This window comes from Bubalus kerabau, chromosome 10 (assembly GCF_029407905.1).
Source record: "Bubalus kerabau isolate K-KA32 ecotype Philippines breed swamp buffalo chromosome 10, PCC_UOA_SB_1v2, whole genome shotgun sequence".
Classification (NCBI taxonomy): Eukaryota; Metazoa; Chordata; class Mammalia; order Artiodactyla; family Bovidae; genus Bubalus; species Bubalus kerabau.
In genome coordinates this window covers 36836404-36855269 of record NC_073633.1, presented here as the reverse complement: position 1 = coordinate 36855269, position 18866 = coordinate 36836404, and the positions used below count along the sequence as shown (strand labels likewise).

Here is an 18866-nt window from a genome sequence, read left to right as displayed (position 1 = left end):
AGCCTGGTGTGCCTAAAGTCCATGGGGGTCACAAAGAGTCGGACACGACCAAGCAACTAACACTTTCACTTCATGCATGTGTGTATCTTTCATCTGTCTATTCTTTCATCTACATATTGACAGAGAATGACACAGAGACAAAAAGACACAGTGAGAGACCAAACTCTATCTTTATCTCTCACCACACATAATAGTAAATTATTTGAGGGGAATTGTAGACTTACACATAAAAGTTAAAATCATGAACTTCCAAAAGAAAACATTAAATGAAAACATTTTGTCTTGCTGATAGCGAATCTCTTCAAGCACAAAAAACAATGATCTTTTTAAAAAATATTAGACTTCATCAAAATTAAAACTTCTGTTCATCAAAAATCATCATTAGGAAAACAAACAGGCAAGTCAAAGAATGGGAGAAAGTATGTGCAAAAATTATGACTAGCTCCTATCAGGAATGTATATAGAAACCCCTCAAGAATAAAAATGCAACCAACCCAGTTAAAAACAGGCAAAATACTTGAATAGATGCTCCCTAAAGGAAGGTATATACCTGATAAATACATGAAAAAGTACTCATATTATTTGTCATCAGGAAAGTACAAATAAAACCACGGTGAGATCCCATTATCTCCCCACCAGATTGTCTGAAAATAAAGAGGAGAAACTAGTGCTCTCATACATTTGGTGGAGTATAAAGTGGTATAACTACTCTGGAAAAATCTCTAGTAACTTAATATAAAACTAAACATATGCCTACCCTGTGACCCTGAAATTCCATTCCTAGATATTCTCCCTAGATAAATGAAAGCCTAGATCAACAAAATTCTTGTACAGAAATGCTCACTATAGCTCGATTCAGAGTCGTACAAAACTAGACAAGAGGATGGAAAGCTGAACCATTGTATATTCATACAAGGGAAAGATTTCAGCAATAAAAAGAATGAACAACTGATTCAGGCAACAACATGGATAAATTCTTCTTAACATTATGCTGTGTAAAAGGAAGCTTTATACAAACAGTTCATATCATATAATTTGCTTATATGAATTTTTAGAACAGGCAAAACAAATACATGGTGAAAATAATCATGGTAGTGACTGCCTCTGGAGCTGTTTGCAGTGGAGATTGACTGAGAAGGGACATGAGAGAAATTTTCTAGATTTACATTTTCTTTATTTTGATAGGGATTTTGGTTATCCAAGTATAAGAAATTTCAAAACTCAAAGAATGGCACACTTCAGATTTATGCAATTCATGATACATACATTTTACCTAAAATAAAACAGTCAATCAGATATTAAACTCTGGTTAATGACCTACATGCTGAAATGTTTAGAGGTGACATGTACTGATATCTGCAACTAACTTTGAATTACAACAAAACATGAATTGATAGATAAATAGAAGGCTAGTTTGATGGATAGATATGTAATATGTCAAAATAGAAAAATATTAATTGTAGAATATTAGTGTTAGCTATATGGGTGGTTACAATTCTTTCAACTTTCCTATACGCTTGGAAATTTTTATAATTAAATTTTGGGACAAATTACAGGGAATGGTTGGAAGATTCTAAATAAATTTTTCCCTTCAGTTTCAACCATTTTACAATGATATATCAGAGTTGGAATTATGGGAAAAGCAACCTCTTATAAGAATATTCAATAACCATTTTAGTGAAGCATGTAAATGACCCTTCCATTCCAAGATTGACCTGCCCTGTGTACTATTTTTAACCTATGAAATTGGTAATGGCAAAGTGGCTTAACTGTATTTGAGCTCAATATGAGGTCAAGTCGAAAGTGGATTAAAACTGTTGTATTTAGATCTGGAAGGGACTTAAATTCCTAAAGATTAACTATATAAATTCCACCAAATTAGCAGCATTGAGGCAGAAGAACCATTCAGGTATGGAAGTATAGTTAATAGGCCATTATTGTGCCTGTATTCACTCTTTTAGGTTATATATTTCTCCCTGTCTGTTGGAGGTATTGTTTTAAAGACTGGACTGTTGAAAGTCTACAGTTAATTTATATTGAATCTAGTATCACTTGATATAGTTGCATAGAAAACCAGAAGTTTCTAGAAAATATATTTTCAATGATAAAGTTTTATGGGATACCACATGTGTTTTGACATTTGGTTTCAGGTTTGCTGAGAGCTGGTTTCCTAGCCTACCTGTGACACTATCTGCAGGAATAATAGACTATTTCTCAGTTATTGCTTTCTAGGAATATGCCTTTTCTTCCAAAGAAGTGGGCTTTGAAATGGAGCACATAATTCTACTGAAAAGATCATACTTGAGAGGTTATTACACTACATGCTTTCATCCTCTCACACCATTTTTATTAAAGCCACTCTTTTCTTGGAGAATGGGACTAGGGAAGTCAGAGAGGGACAGGAACCTAGAAAACAACCCAGGAAACAGACTACTATCACCACTTCTGTTACACACAGAGTTTTCTGGAACTTTGTCAAATGCTCTATCCCTCTGTTATGCAGGTGGTTAGAGTCATAATTTGAGCCTAAAAAATCTTGTGGCTGGAAATCAAAAGTTAAAAACACCATTAATTATTTACAGGCCTGTATTCTGACAAGAGCATTCTTTGGATCAGAGATGAGTTAAGAATCACTTAACAAATAAGCAACCTAGCAGTTTCTTTTTACAGTTCTTGATGGGGCTAAAGAAATAAAAAAGAGACAAGACTTTATTATCTAAATGTGCAGATCTTTTATTTAAAAATATTACTATATCACATAAAGCATTATCTCATGACCAAACATTTAAAGTAAAAAAAAAAATTTGATGACCACATAACAATAGAGGTAATCATTTGAACTAAGTGTGACATCCACATAATAAGGAAAACTTATGTATTTTTGTTCATCTCAATCTAAATTCCTTTTGGCTATCATACTTAGAGAAATAATTTTTGTTCTTTTCAACCTTTCTTCCTTTTGGCCATTGTAGACAAATATGAATTCCTCCTAAGTAGGTCACAAACAAGCTATGATGCTGCTCATTTCTGTTTTAACAGCAGCACAGGAACAGACAAGCCATGTTTTAGAGAGAGGCTTCTGGGTACCAGTTAGAGCAAATGTAAGAATCCAGGCATGATGAGTTTCTACTTTATTCTTTACCCCCCACATGAAAAGTTCTTTGCCCCTAGCCTTGCCTCAGGCCAAAGCCATGAGGCCATAGCCTAAAGCTCCTGATGAATCCTTGTAGACATCTGTGGTCAGAGTTTCTTCAGCAAATTCAGCACAGAACAAATGCTTTACACTTGATGTCTGCCTTTTGAAAGCTTAGGGCAAAGATATCTCTGCAAAGATAGAAAAAAATAAATTTGGAATTATGCGTATATGGTCATTTTTCACTTCTTCCCATTTGTGTAAGGAGCATACACTAAATATTGTATCGCCTAGCAGGAAGTCAAACACAAGAGCCCAATGTGTCTTAAATAAAATAAGAGGCATGTTCACTTAGAGATCGTGAGTGATAATTCAACATGAAAATCTGGGGGCAAGGAAATGATCTTGGGAGCCCGTGGGCAATCCTGGAGAACTGGCACATGGGCAGTCAGCAACCTGGCTTGCCTTCATTACCAATGGGACACACATTGCCTTTTTCCTCCTGTCTTTATTCATTTTTCAACAGCCTGCCACATGCAATATGCCAAATCTCATATAAAAAAAGCCCTGTACACACACGCACACACAGACACATACACACACTGGAACTGAAGAACCTTCAGCAGATACAGGCATAGACAGTAAAAACAGCCATCTGCACTGAAGCTCAGGATTTATTCAATTACACTTGCCCGAGTTATTTGTTTGGCTTTGCAATGTAAAGAGTTCTGTTTTATTGTTGGAACTTTTCATGCTGTCGAGTTGTTTTCAAAACTCTTTCCCCAGATGCATTTGGCATTTACCAACAGCAAGCAAAGCACTAGCAGTGAAGCTCAAAAATGCGTGTGCCCCACGTGGGCACCAAAATCTTACCCAGGTCACTTGCCAGGGTCAGACGAAGATTCCTGGTATTTAATGCAGAGGTTAAAAAAAGTTTACAGGTTTAACGCCTGTGGTACACTGATCATCTTTCAAGGTTCTGAGGATTAAAGTATATGAGATTCTTTTGAGCAAGTTTGAACAGGGTATGGGGAAGCGCGAATGGCAGGTGGCTGATCTATGAAATGTCAAGCTTCTGAACGTGATATTATCAACAGCCAACTCACATTTCATGTTTGATGCTGCGGATTTTTGTGTTGCTAGAATCAAGTCCAGAAGTGCAGTCAACTCTTCACTTTTATTTGAAGTAAGCCTTTTTAGTAGTATGTATGCTTTCTACTAAACTACATCATTGCTCTCATACAGTACTATTTGTGAATGTAGCTATGTCCTCCAATGATCATTATCATTTGTGACAAAAAGGTAAAATATAATAATTATTGAAATTCTTTGTTGTAAAGCCTCTATTCTTATTTGCAGCCATAATGCTGATAGACTTTAAATCAAAATGGAAAGATTTTGTGTTCTATCTCAGAATATAGTATCATATCAAAAGAAGTCTGTCACATGGCCTCTTAAATTTAAAGTACAAAGTACATAAAAAGTGCACAAATTTTGGAAATTCCATGATCAGTGATGAATTCAGTACTTTGGGTGCAAGCTTTGTTTGATATAAGCCTTCTGTAAATGTTTCATACATAAACACAGATTGATATGTATGTATGTATGAGTGTTTCTAATCTCTATCTCTGAATATTGATCACCTTAGTAGTAGCTGGGCATATTTTATCCTGGATCTAACTTATAATAATTATGGAAACTCTAGTTTTTTCTCCAGAAATCTATCTGCATTTGAATATTTTAAACAACCTTTAATTTGTCCCAGTCAGAAATAAGTTACTATGTAAAAGAATCAAGCAGAGGACTACTTACCTAGAGCTTATCCAAAAATTTACACATTTAAAAAGGCTTTTTTTCCCCTTCCCTCTTCCTCCCTCCCTTCCTTCCTTCTATCCAGGTGCCAGTACTTGGCTAGTATTTGAACATAAACTACCTTTTCACTTTTCCAGAAAAGAATACAAAAGGAAATTTTTAAAAAATATCACATAAAATTATATATAAGTAAAGTCATTGGAGAAGGCAATGGCACCCCACTGCAGTACTCTTGCCTGGAAAATCTCATGGGCAGAGGAGCCTGGTGGGCTGCAGTCCATGGGGTTGCGAAGAGTCAGACATGACTGAGCGACTTCCCTTTCACTTTTCACTTTCATGCATTAGAGAAGGAAATGGTAACCCACTCCAGTGTTCTTGCCTGGAGAATCCCAGGGATGGCGGAACCTGGTGGGGTGCTGTCTATGGGGTCGCACAGAGTCAGACACAACTGAAGTGACTTAGCAGCAGCAGCAGCAAAGTCCTATATGGGCTTCTCTGGTGGCTCAGTCAGTAAAGAATTTGCCCACAATGCAGGAGACCTGGATTTGGTTCCTGGTTGGGCAGATCCCCTGGAGAAGGGAATGGCTACCCACTCTAGTATTCTCGCCTAGAGAATCCATGGACAGAGGAGCCTGGCAGGCTACAGATCATGGGGTCACAAAGAGTTGGACATGACTGAGTGACTAACACTTTCATTTTCAAAGTCCTATATGACAAGCATGCATATTAAAACTAACCAAAATGCTCCTAACTGTAAAATTAGGCAAAATGCCATGCTGATGTGCATAATCATACAGTCAACTAACTAGCATTTACCCTCTTGGTATTTTTTCCTTCTTTCCTTTCCTTTCCATTGAATGATTCAGTGTCTCAGATTCAGACTGAAAAAAACATAGGTACCCATCGGTAACACAGCACAGATGATCCTATTATATTCTTGTTTCCCCAAATGCTTGACAGAGGACAACTGCCTTTGTTGAGATCACTGACAGGTTTTTGTTTTTCCTGGAAAAATCCTGAGAGACTTGGTCAGTCCTGGTGCTTGGTTAGAAAGTGCACTATGGCCTAAGAAAGACGCTTTTCTTTTTCAAGACAGTAGAAATCCAGGAATTTCTCTTGGTTTGGGAGAAGGAAATGGAGAAACAACCATCAGGAGCAAGTCTTGGTTTGGTATAGGGCCCCTGATTTCCTCTGTTTCCCATTTCCTCTATTTCTTTTCCAGTGTGAATTTGAAACATGGTGGGCTATATCTTGCCTTGCAGGAGATTCTTAAGTGACTCTTTGGTATCAATAGGTTCATGGAGCTGAGTAGCCAGAACTATCCTAGCTGTGCTGTTGACATCCCAGCAAACTGCTGCAGATGTTCAGTTCTAAGACCTAGACTGAAGTAAGAATGGGATGCATACCACAGCCATCTATGAATGCATTGTTTTACATCTGTACAGCTTTGCTTTCCTATGAGTAAAACAATGACCACTGCTAATTTATATGCTTTCTGAAATTATTGCTTTTTTTTAGATAAAAAATGTGACTTCTTTGTGTCATAAAACTGCTGCTGGATAGATGCATAATATGCATATATCATTGTAACATTTAAACCAAGAAAGACAGTGAATTAATTGTATTTTAGTTAGATTAATTGAATGAAACTGAAGTTGATGAGATGGCTGTTTGGAATGTGAAACAAACAAACATGAAAGTATTGTTCTTTGATTGGTTTGCTGTTTAATGTATACTCGGGCATCTATAGTGTCCCAGTCCCTGACATTTGTTTGCTCAAAAACAATTACTCAATGCCTGCTGTGGACTAGGCACTGTGTTAGCTGTTTGGGTTATAATGATAAATATACATAGCAAGAGAAATGTGGAAATATCAAGAAGAGTTCAGGGAAAAATGAAAACTAAAACAAGAAGTTTAGGAATTTGACCCTTCACTGTGCTAAAAAATACTAGGAGACTTTGAGTTGTCTGACAAATGGAGAAAACTAAGGGTTGGCTTTGTAAATTCCTCCAAATGTTTGAAGTATGTATAAAACTTCGTGTTTACAGACAATAGTGTGAGTAGGTCATATTGGTTGCAAATAAAAATTGTGTTTTACTTGACAAACTTCTTGACTTTGTACCTAGCATGGGCTTTTAAGGAAGGATATGAATTATCCTCCTTCATTTGAAGAAGTGAGCTGTGGGCTTCCTTCCCACTCTGTCTTAGAATATTTAGAATTTGTCTGCAGAGAGACAGAAGGACTGGACCAGATGGTCCTTTCCAGCTTCACTGATTCTTTGATACACATGTTGGAAAACAGATTTTGTCCCAAAAGTAAGATGCCATTGCTTTATTCTTTATGACCTTTCTTTTCTTCTTGGTACAGAATGAAGCGAGGCTTAGTCAGAAAGACAGGAATGGAAGATGACAATTTCATAGAATACATACCAGATTCTTTTACCAATGAGGACTTGAGTCATTCATTGCACCACCCTCCTCTTGAGTGGTTAGGCCAGATTTCACTCAGAGATGAAGCAACTCATCTCAGAGACAGTTCCCTTCTATTGTAGTATTGCCCTTTGCAATGCCATAATTAAGGTTCTGTCACCATTTGTGTTATAAACTTCTATTTCCTGAAATTTATAATCTAAAGCTGAAAATTCCTACTAGGCTGGATATTGGAAACTACAATCTGATCTTATTACCTGTTGCTTTTTTTCCCCTTTCTTTTTTAAAAATAACTACAGCTGAGCTTAATGAGGGCCAGAAATGGAGAAAATTAGTGGAGGATTTCCCATTAAATTTCAACTCAGTTTTGCTTAATGAAGTTCCAGCTTGTAAATTCTGAGCCTTTGCATCTCAGATATATGCTTTAGAAGACAATTTAGAAATAAATCAAGTCTTGGAGGTTGTATCTCCAAGGAAGAGAGTGAAATAGTTGGCTTAAAACTCAACATTCAGAAAACTAAAATCATGGCATCTGGTCCCATCACTTCATGGTAAATAGATGGGGAAACAATGGAAACAGTGACAGAATTTATTTTGGGGGGTCTCCAAAATCACTGCAGATGGTGACTGCAGCTATGAAATTAAAAGATGCTTGCTCCTTGGAAGAAAAGCTAAGACCAACCTAGATAGCATATTAAAAAGCAGAGACATTACTTTGCCAACAAAAGTCCATCTAGTCAAGGCTGTGGTTTTTCCAGTAGTCATGTATGGATGTGAGAGCTGGACTATAGAGAAAGCTGAGTGCCCAAGAACTGATGCTTTTGAACTGTGGTGTTGGAGAAGACTCTTGAGAGTCTCTTGGACTGCAAGGAGATCCAACCAGGCCATCCTAAAGGAAATCAGTCCTGAGTATTCATTGGAAGGACTGATGTTGAAGCTGAAACCCCAATACTTTGGCCACTTGATGCAAAGAACTGACTCCTTGGAAAAGAGCCTGATGCTGGGAAATATTGAAGGCAGGAGGAGAAGGGGACAACAGAGGGTGAAATGGTTGGATGACATCACTGACTCAATGGACATGAGTTTGAGCAAGCTTCGGGAGTTGGTGATGGACAGGGAAGCCTGGCGTGCTGCAATCCATGGTGTCGCAAAGAGTCGGACACGACTGAGCGAGTGAACTGGATTGAACTGGAGTTGTAGCTCATCTTTACCATAATGTTTCACCAAATACATTCTGAGGAAAGGCTATGAATTAAATAACTAAATAGTCCTTTCCTGAAATTTGCGAGTTTTTGTAACTAATTTCTTAGCCATTTCTGAGCTGTCATACTCATTCAGCTTTATGACACACCTCTGAAAGTATGGTCCAAAGAGCATCTGCTCATGATAGTAAACAAATAGACCTAAAAAGTAAAGAAAATTTGTTGATGAGAACCAATTTATGCCTGTGTTGTTTAGTTTTGATAGAAGATTTAATTCACTGAATATTGCATTGCAAAAGCAGAGAACAAGCTATGTACAAATGCTACCCTAGTACTATTGATCTTTGAATCTAAAAAGGAAAATTGCAATCAATTGACTTCAACTTGGTTTAAAATAAATGATTAGGTGAATCTTTAAAAGAAGTTGGTACTTTTTCTTTGGAACATAAGTCTAGGTGTAAGAGAGGTAAGTAAAAATCACAAGGCTATAAAAAACGTGAAAAGGATAAACATTCATTAATTCTTATCTCTTATATTCATGTCTGGATGTATCTGACCCCCAGACCTAAAAAACCTCTACAAATATCACTGTTCTTATACTTTTCCCTTTTTCTCCCCAGGTGGGCATCCCCAGCATTAAATGTGGATCTCTTTGCTTCTGAAGCTTTCAATTCTTTATTTTTTACATAAAACCTAGTATTATTTAAAAGTAGATTTTATTTTTTTAAAAAATACATCAATGCATTTTTTTATGCCAGAAGAGCGATATTTTATGTTTTTTTTATGTTCTCTTCTTTTCACTCCACATGAATAGGCTTACCAGTTTTATTTTTTATGCTCAGACCAACACAATTTCATGTTAAGCCGGACAAATTTATTCAACTCCAGTTCAAGCACTGATTTAAAAATAAATAAATAAAGCAAGATCAGGCTAGCTTTGGTTTTTTATATTTTCTTTTATAATAAATTCTCTCTTAAATGATGCCTATGTGTATATTCTGACATAATCATGGGTACAAATGTGCAATGCCTGAAATCTAAAATGACACTGGAATATCTTTTCTTGCATTAGCATTATTTTAGCATTCCTACAACAGGGAATGGTTTGGAGAAATACAGAGGCTTTCAGTTTATATATACACCTCTGATTATTATTCCAGTACCTCGAGTTACAGATCCAATCGCATATCATGATGGATGTATCTCTCAGAGCTCAAAAGAAGTGTTGGCAAAGAGAAGGACTCTAAATAAGGCAGCCATGAGAGCCCAAGATGTGAAATTGAAAATTGAATGCCATAGTGTTAAATGATGATCTAGTTTTCCTTTTGATTTCTACTGCAGTAATGGAGTCTATATGGCGTCTTCAAGTGTAGCATCATATATGAAAACCATACCAGGAATGCAGAACCATAATGGCTGTAACAGTCATGTTCTGTCTTAATTCCATTTTAATCAGTGGCTTCAAGAGCCATTTCCTAGGAGGGCAAAGGTGTCATTTATTAAGAAGAAATATATAAATCAGCATGTGTTAAAGGGGCAGAAAAATTAGGCAAAATGCTGGGAAAAGATGAAAGTGGGCCTATTGTTCTCATTTTATTTGAGGTATTGCGACACTGAGGCACAGTCAGACAGTTGCTGACACAATCCTGGGGATTTCAGGGCAGATATTGGCAGTTGATCTATAGAACATTCTTAGAAATGTATTTTCATCGGAGTAAACAGAGGCACGGTCAACAGCTGAAAACTATTCTACATTGAACTTAAGAAGCAAACACTGACCTGGTTTTCTTGCATACAGATGGGCTTATAATGGAAATGTTTGGTATACAACAGAAATTAGTAGACTCTTTTGGCTTCATACCTGGTTGAAAGTAAAAAGGAAAGAATGACAAAAAGGAGATGAAAAAGAGTCATTCACTTGAGATATGGTACTATGTTTTCAGGAGTCTAAATTTAAAAAGAGAGAACTCTTCACTAAGGTAAAATGTATTTGATATTAACAATATCATGCAAGTTAATGTATTAAAAATGAAGAGGTAGGGAGGGAGAAAGGAGGTACTGGTGGATGTAGGTGTGGCATGAGAGTGCTGTGGGTTGACATAAGAGGTTCTCATTAAATGAGGGATCATACAGATAGAGGGCCCTACAGGCTTCCCTGGTGGTTCAGATGGTAAAGAATCTACCTGCAATGCAGGAACGTGGGTTTGATCCCTGGGCAGGGAAGATCCCCTGGAGAGGTGAAAGGCTCCCAACTCCAGTATTCTTGCCTGAAGAATTCCATGGACAGAGGAATCTGGCAGGCTACAATCCATCGGGGTGCAAACAGAGTCAGACACAATTGAACGACTAACACTTTCACTTTCAGGGTGCCCCATAGGGGGAGAAAACAAAAGTCAATTTTTGTTTTGTTCTCAGATTTGCCTAAAGTTTGTCTTGAACACGGTTCTGGTAAGTTCTAACAAATTGCCCTTAAAACATCAAAACTTTGTTGATTTCTTTTTCAGATAAATATACTAGTTAGTGGGCCAATGATGGATCCAGAGCTTGGCTGTCGGTTATGAACTGTCAGCATCTTTGCATGTATTTTCTTAAATGAGGGAATTTAATGGTGTCTGACATTTCTCTACCTTATAAAATGCACTGTATCACAGGATAAAAACTATCTGTCCACTTCTAAGAACTCCAAGTTAAATTGGACAATATCACGTTTATATCTCCTATAGCCCACATGAAAAACTGATAATCATTTTTAATACTAATTTGTGGAATTTTTGGTTAGAATAGTGAGTCAGGTCAAAACCAGTTTGTGAAAGTTGTTATTACCTGCTGCTTCCTTAGAATCGGTTGCTAAGTCTCTTCAGTGATTTCCTTTACAATGTGATAGTTCTAGTGTTCAGGGAGTAATCTGGCAAGAGAAGTGAAGGAGAATCTTTCCCTTGAAAATAAATATTTTCATTTATAACGTGCCTGAGTAATTCTCAGAGGAAAATCCTGGAATAAAAATCCAAGGCCTTAGTAGTCTATATCTCTATATCTATATGTATATCTGCTGCTGCTGCTGCTAAGTCGCTTCAGTCGTGTCCGACTCTGTGTGACCCCCTAGGACGGCAGCCCACCAGGCTCCCCCGTCCCTGGGATTTTCCAGGCAAGAACACTGGAGTGGGTTGCCATTTCCTTCTCCAATGCATGAAAGTGAAAAGTGAAAGTGAAGTCGCTCAGTCGTTTCTGACTCTTAGCGACCCCATGGACTGCAGCCCACCAGGCTCCTCCATCTATGGCATTTTCCCGGCAAGAGTACTGGAGTGGGGTGCCATTGCCTTCTCCGATATGTATATCTGCCTGTTTCTATCTCTATCTATCTAACTAGCATCCATTTTCTCCCTTTGCAGCTTTTGTCATATACTGAAAAAATATTGTGATCTAAAATTTTCTTCCTTTTGCATTCTCCTTTCTGTAACTTATAGAATTCTCAACATGAGAACTTATTTTTCTCTTTCAAAATGTTCATTAAAGCACAAATGACTTTCTCCCTTTTGATGTTGCGAGAGAAACTTGAGCACTATGTAATTAAGCTTCTGTTTTAAAGTGTTTCTCTCAACAAACACTGGCTTCTAGGGCTAAGACTGCATAATAGACGTTATTAACTGTACATATAAATAGGAAATGTGTCTTGCAGAGCATTATATTTGCTGAATGAGTTTACTTTATTCCAAAGTCATCTCTTTTACTAATGACTCCTGGATTTTCTTTCCATTATTTAAAAATAATGTAATCATAGTCTATTCTGTAATAATTTGACATATCTTATATTCATATCCAAGCCTATTAATTAGAGACAACATACGTATTTATAATGTGCCTGTATTATTGAAGGTAATCCCTTTAATCCTATTTGAATGGCCAGATAAGAATTAAGCCCTTCAAACATCTTAATAAACAAACATTTAAATTCACCTATTTCCATCTTTGTCCTTGGCACCTATATGGAAAGCTTTTATGATGAGAATTGATAGAAGCAGTAAATAATCAATCTGGGAAGAATAAAATGTGAATTATTTTTCTTTGCAAAGAAGCTATAGATATTTACAAGAGTTCTCCCAGTCTACAGAGGTAGAAAGTCAGATCATAATTTTAAAGAGTTTAGCCACGTCATTAGAAATTAATGATGCAATTATTCTGAGGGCTTAGGATAGTTGTAGGGCTCCTAGTATGAACCTGTGTTTCTTACAGAATAAGCAAATGCCTCTTTGAAGCCTTTTTAGCCCAAGTCAACCAGGGCAGTACAAGGCCTTCAGGTTTCTCGGAGGGTCTTCCAGCCTCGGCATTTACTAGCACAAAAATAACAGAGAAGCCGTGTTGAAGGCAATTTTAGATTCTTTTCCTGACACTGTGATCTGCACACATGCTAGGTCACTGAAAACAGGAGAGGAAGCAGTTGTTTTTCCCTGCTGTGAGCAATGGATTTGAACATACTTCACACTGTTCGCATGCTGCGTTTTTCTTTCCCTCTTCATTTCCCTATAACACAAATGTAAACTGAGCTCAGGAAAATCCTCTGGGCCCTAGAAATAACACAGTCTATCCACATATGGACGGACTATCTTATTTCATTTCTTTTCCTCGAATTATGCAGAGTGAGACAATTAACTAAAGATGAATGTTTTAGACCAGAAAGAACTGAACAATGGTTGGTATTCATTTATTTTTATTTTGAAAATATTTAGGTTATAACATATAGAAAATTTGAGATATATAAGTAAAGTAAAAAAAAGAAAACCATCAATAATTCTCAAACTAAAAGGTAACCACTTTTAATTAGTTTTATTTTCTTCCAGGCTTTCATATGGCTTCATCGCTAGGATCATGCCGTCACAATATCATTATGTCTTTTTTCACATTATTAAATAGCCTTGAAACCATAGTTTTAATTAACTATTGATAGTAATTAATAATTTCAACATAACCTGAACCTCTTATTTTAGATTATATTGGCAACATAATATTGGAGAAGTAGGAGAAAACAAGCCACAGTCACCATCTTAAGTAAGTAAAATTGTCTAGTATCACTTGCTTCACAATTTAAAAATTTTTTCATTCTTAAAATTATAAAGGAGGAAACAAGTTGACCTTCAATGTCACCTCATAAAATATATATATATTAACATTTTAAAATAATAAATACAAAAAGATTTACATTTTCAGGCAATATAGACAAAACATAAGATAGCAAGTAAACCTTATTACCTGTTTGAGACACACACATACCACTTATGCTAAAGGGATATAAAGGGATAATATATTAAATATGTTATCTATATGGGTACGTCAGATTTTACTGTTCAAACGTTGTTTCTGCTTACTCAGCATCCTTTGCGCCTTCTGGTAACACATCTACTACATTTACTTTTCCCAGTGGAGCACCAGGTCTGTGTTGCCTTATGGGGGATGGGAAAGCTGACCTTGCCTCCTTCCATGCCACAGGAATGAACATAAAACACACGCACAAAACTAACTTTCCTCCATGAAATTTAAGACTACTGAAAGAGAATCTTTCTTCACCTGGAATTGTGAGCAGTTAAGACCTGAAGAAATCTGGAGGTGCTGGTCATCTTGTCTGCCGCTTATCAAGACCTTTCCCCTGTTATTTCGTTAGCTAACTGCAAATATATAGGTCAAAAAAACCAATAATGGCCCAAACACAATAGAAGTTTGTTTGTTGCTCACATACAATTGAAAGATGGCTTCAGGGTGGAAACGAGTAGTGGGAAGAAATCTGATCCAAATATCAATTTGGGGACCCAGGTTGTCTAAGGTTTTGCTGCCTTCAGCAACAGGTTTTCAGGAATACCTGGGCATGGAGGATGGTGTGTGGAAGGTTTGGGGGATGCATCCCTAGCAGTGGCTCCCATCACTTCTGCCCACATTCTACTGATGACGACTCAGTCATATGGCCACATTGAGCTGCAAGGAAGGCTGCAAAACACGGTCCAGCTGTATGAACAGGTTTTTTTGAGAAGCCAGAGGTCTTTTGCCATGGTCTTCCATTTGGCAGATATTGCACCATTCAGCTAAAGTCCAGGATTCCTCCATGTTGCACACACCTTTCCATCAAGTCCACATGTGATTCCTAAGCTTAGGTAACCCTTCACTCCAACCCAGTATTTAATAGTAAAGCAAGAACAAGATGACAGTGATGTAAGAGCGTAGCTGGGATTGTCTACGTACTTGATTGACAAACCATGGCTTTGGTTTAACTTCTCCAAATTTGTTAAATGTCCTCTATCTCCTTAGTTAGGATACGTTCTCTCTTGGTCACTCCTGAGAGGTTATTCTTGAGTTTTTAATAATCTCTCCAGTTCAATTCAAAGTCCTGGAGCCAAGAAGACAGTATTTCAAGAATTTTTAAATGAACACTAATAAACAGTTAAATATGTTGGCCCATATACTAGGGACTTATGGCAAGAAACTCCTGGAGCTTCTTAATGCAGCTCTTCCTACAATTTCTCTCCTTTTTCCCCCAAGATCTTTGTATGATTGGTTTTTAGCTCTTGACTACAAGTAATGTTGCTTCTCCTTTTGGGGGAGGAGAATGAATTCTAAGATTATGAATATTTCACATCAGTGCTCCATTTTCTGCTGTTCCAAATAAATCAATGTAGGGAAATTCTAAATTTTTCCTTCTTCTTCCTGTGATCTTTTGCTCATAGGTAATAGTTTTCTCAGGGAGGAAAAATAGTTTTTCCTCTACTCTTCTGAGTTCTTGCTTCCCAGATAGCTTCGTGGTAAAGAATCTGACTGCTATTGCAGAAGACTTGGGAGATGCAGGTTCCATCCCTGGGTTGAGAAGATCCCCTGGAGGAGGAAATAGCAACCAGCTCCAGTATTCTTAGACCATGGGGTCTCAAAGAGTTGGACACGATTGAGTATGCATGCATACACACGCAAGTCTGAGTTCTTGGCTGAGATCCCCTGTAATAAAAGATAGATTAACAAGAGAATGAATAGAAGTTTATTAACATATATACCTCATATGTATATGGGAGATATCAGGAAAACTGAGTAAAATTCCCTGAAATGGCCTGAATCACCATCTTAAATATTGTCTTCAGTTCAGTTCAGTTCAGTTGCTCAGTCGTGTCCAACTCTTTGTGACCCCATGAACCACAGCACGCCAGGCCTCCTTGTCCATCACCAACTCCTGGTTTTTACCCAAACTCATGTCCATTGAGTCAGTGATGCCATCTAACCATCTCATCCTCTGCCGTCCCCTTCTCCTCCTGCCTTCAATCTTTCCCAATGTCAGGGTCTTTTCAAATGAGTCAGCTCTTCACATCAGGTGGCTAAAATTCTGGCATTTAAGCTTTAACAGCAGTCCTTCCAATGAACATGCAGGACCAATTTGCCTTAGGATGGACTGGTTGGGTCTCCTTGCAGTCCAAGAGACTCTCAAGAGTCTTCTCCAACACCACATTTCAAAAGCATCAATTCTTCTGTGCTCAGCTTTCTTTATAGTCCAACTATCACATCCATACAAGACCACCGAAAAAACCATAGCCTTGATTAGATGGACCTCTGTTGACAAAGTAATGTCTCTACTTTTCAATACGCTATCTAGGTTGGTCATAACTTTCCTTCCAAGGAGTAAGCGTCCTTTAATTTCATGGCTGCAATCAGCATCTGCAGTGATTTTGGAGCCCAGAAAAATAAAGTCTGACACTGTTTCCACTGTTTCCCCATCGATTTGCCATGAAGTGATGGGACCAGACGCCATGATCTTCGTTTTCTGAATGTTGAGCTTTAAGCTAGCTTTTTCACTTTCCTCTTTCACTTTCATCAAGAGGCTCTTTAGTTCTTCACTTTCTGCCATAAGGGTGGTATTATTTGCATATCTGAGGTTATTGCTATTTCTGCCGGCAATCTTGATTCCAGCTTGTGCTTCCTCCATGCCAGCATTTCTCATGATGTACTCTGCATATAAGTTAAATAAGCAGTGTGACAATATACAGCCTTGACGTACTCCTTTTCCTATTTGGAACCAGTCTGCTGTTCCATGTCCAGTTGTTAACTGTTGCTTCCTGACCTGCATACAGGTTTCTCAAGAGGCAAGTTAGATGGTCTGGTATTCCCATCTCTTTCAGAATTTTCCACAGTTTATTGTGATCCACACAGTCAAAGGCTTTGGCATAGTTAATAAAGCAGAAATAGATGTTTTTCTGCAACTCTCTTGCTTTTCGATGATCCAGTGGATGTTGGCAATTTGATCTCTGGTTCCTCTACCTTTTCTAAAACCAGCTTGAACATCTGGAAGTTCACGGTTCACATATTGCTGAAGCCTGGCTTGGAGAATTTTGATCATTACTTTGCTAGCGTGTGAGATGAGTGCAATTGTGCAGTAGTTTGAGCATTCTTTGGCATTGCCTGCCTTTGGGATTGGAATGAAAATTGACCTTTTCCAGTCCTGTGGCCACTGCTGAGTTTTCCAAATTTGCTGACATATTGAGTATAGCACTTTCACAGCATCATCTTTTAGGATTTGAAATAGCTCAGCTAAAGACAAAAAAAGATATTGGAGTAAGAAACAAGCAGTCCCCAAAAAGTGCAAAGAGGAAATGTTTGCAATAAGATGTCATGTAAATATGTAAGTATTTCTGGCATTATATATGGAATCTTTCAGAATTACTTATTTTACATTTAATTTTTGTTAATGCATTTGTAAATCCAGTTCTGATTTAATGAAATTAACAATCACTTTAGTCTTTTATACTCTGACTTGTATTTCTTCTTTGATTTACTGTGTGATCATCAGGAGCATGATTTTGAGTAAGTTTTTCTGAAACATAGTAAGGTATTTTTAGAGTCTTCTGTTTGAGAATATATTTATTTTCATTTTCTTTGTCCAAGAAGAAATATGTTGGCAGATGATGGAATTCTTGGATCTCATCCTTTCTCTACTCAAAACTCTTCAAGATAAATCCATTGTCTTCTGGCACATGATACTGAGAGAAAAGCTAAGGTTGGTCTAATTTGTATTTCTTTGTAATTTTTTTTTTTTCCTCATGGAGACAATTGGTATTTACCCTTAACATTCAAAAGTACTGCCAAGATATTTCTAGGTATTGGGTATTTACAATACTTTGACAATTATAAGATGTACTTTTTAAAACAGTTTCAACATCTCAGAAATTAGGATACACATTGCAATCAATGACTAGAAAGGATTATGTCATAGTATAACTGGCAATGTTTTGTTTTCTTTTGTAGTACAGTTGAATGATACGTTTTAGACTCAAATGGAATCTCCAATTTGATGAAATAATAAATTACAGTTTATACCATTATATTATGTTTATATTTATCCCCCCCACCACTGCCCTAAGGGACAATATGTAATTGAGTGTACCTCTGCTACTGTCCTTTATCCTATTCATCTCTTTGACCTATTCCTCTCTTTTTCCTGTCTCATATATGAATGCTAATATTTTCTGTCTCATATGTGAATGCTAATTGGATTTTTTCCCCCCTGGATATGTTTATATGTAACCCTGCTGCTGCTGCTGCTAAGTCGCTTCAGTCGTGTCCGACTCTGTGCGACCCTATAGACAGCGGCCCACCAGGCTCCCCCGTCCCTGGGATTCTCCAGGCAAGAACACTGGAGTGGGTTGCCATTTCCTTCTCCAATGCATGAAAGGGAAAAGTGAAAGTGAAGTTGCTCAGTTGTGTCCGACTCTTCATGACCCCATGGTCTGCAGCCTACCAGGCTCCTCTGTCCATGGGATTTTCCAGGCAAGAGTACTGGAGTGGGGTGCCATTGCCTTCTCCATATGTAACCCAGTTATTTTTATTTATGTATTTTAGTTGATATTTTTAAAAAATAAAATAAAATATAATACTTTCATATGGTAAAACTTTCAAATAGCATTGAGTATAATATTAGCATAATATAATCTTCATATACATAAATCTGCCACATTCTTTTTTACTGCTGTATATTACTATTTTTAGCCTTTTATATTATAGAAATTTACTTAGTCATTCCCTAGAATGAATGAACATTTGGATTGTGCCTAGTCTTTTGCTTTTGTAAACGATGCCACAGTGAACATCCTTGACATAAGTTTTCCATTTCCACAAATTATAACTATAAAATAATTTCTAGAAGTGAATTGATGGGTCAAAAGTTTATGTTTAGTTTAAATTTATATAGATAGTGTCAGTGGCCTGCCAGCAAGTTTATGACAGTTTTAATTTCTGGCTATGGCCTTTGAACAAAACTTTTATCCCTGCTGTT

At 37.2% G+C, this 18866-nt stretch overlaps 1 long non-coding RNA gene across 7 annotated transcripts in view; it reads left to right on the top strand.

Annotated features, from left to right (window-relative positions):
- The window catches only part of LOC129621184 (uncharacterized), a 226551-nt gene that overhangs the window by 193846 nt on the left and 13839 nt on the right, over positions 1-18866 (top strand). For 3 of the 7 annotated variants that reach the window (XR_008699077.1, XR_008699080.1, XR_008699081.1), the window contains one exon: positions 9199-9544. The exons of 2 other annotated variants lie outside the window; for them this stretch is intronic. This is a non-coding gene — a long non-coding RNA (uncharacterized LOC129621184). Of the gene's footprint in view, positions 1-9198; positions 9545-17482; positions 17592-18866 lie in introns of those variants that run through there. 2 more of the 7 variants (XR_008699082.1, XR_008699078.1) reach the window with 1 other exon arrangement.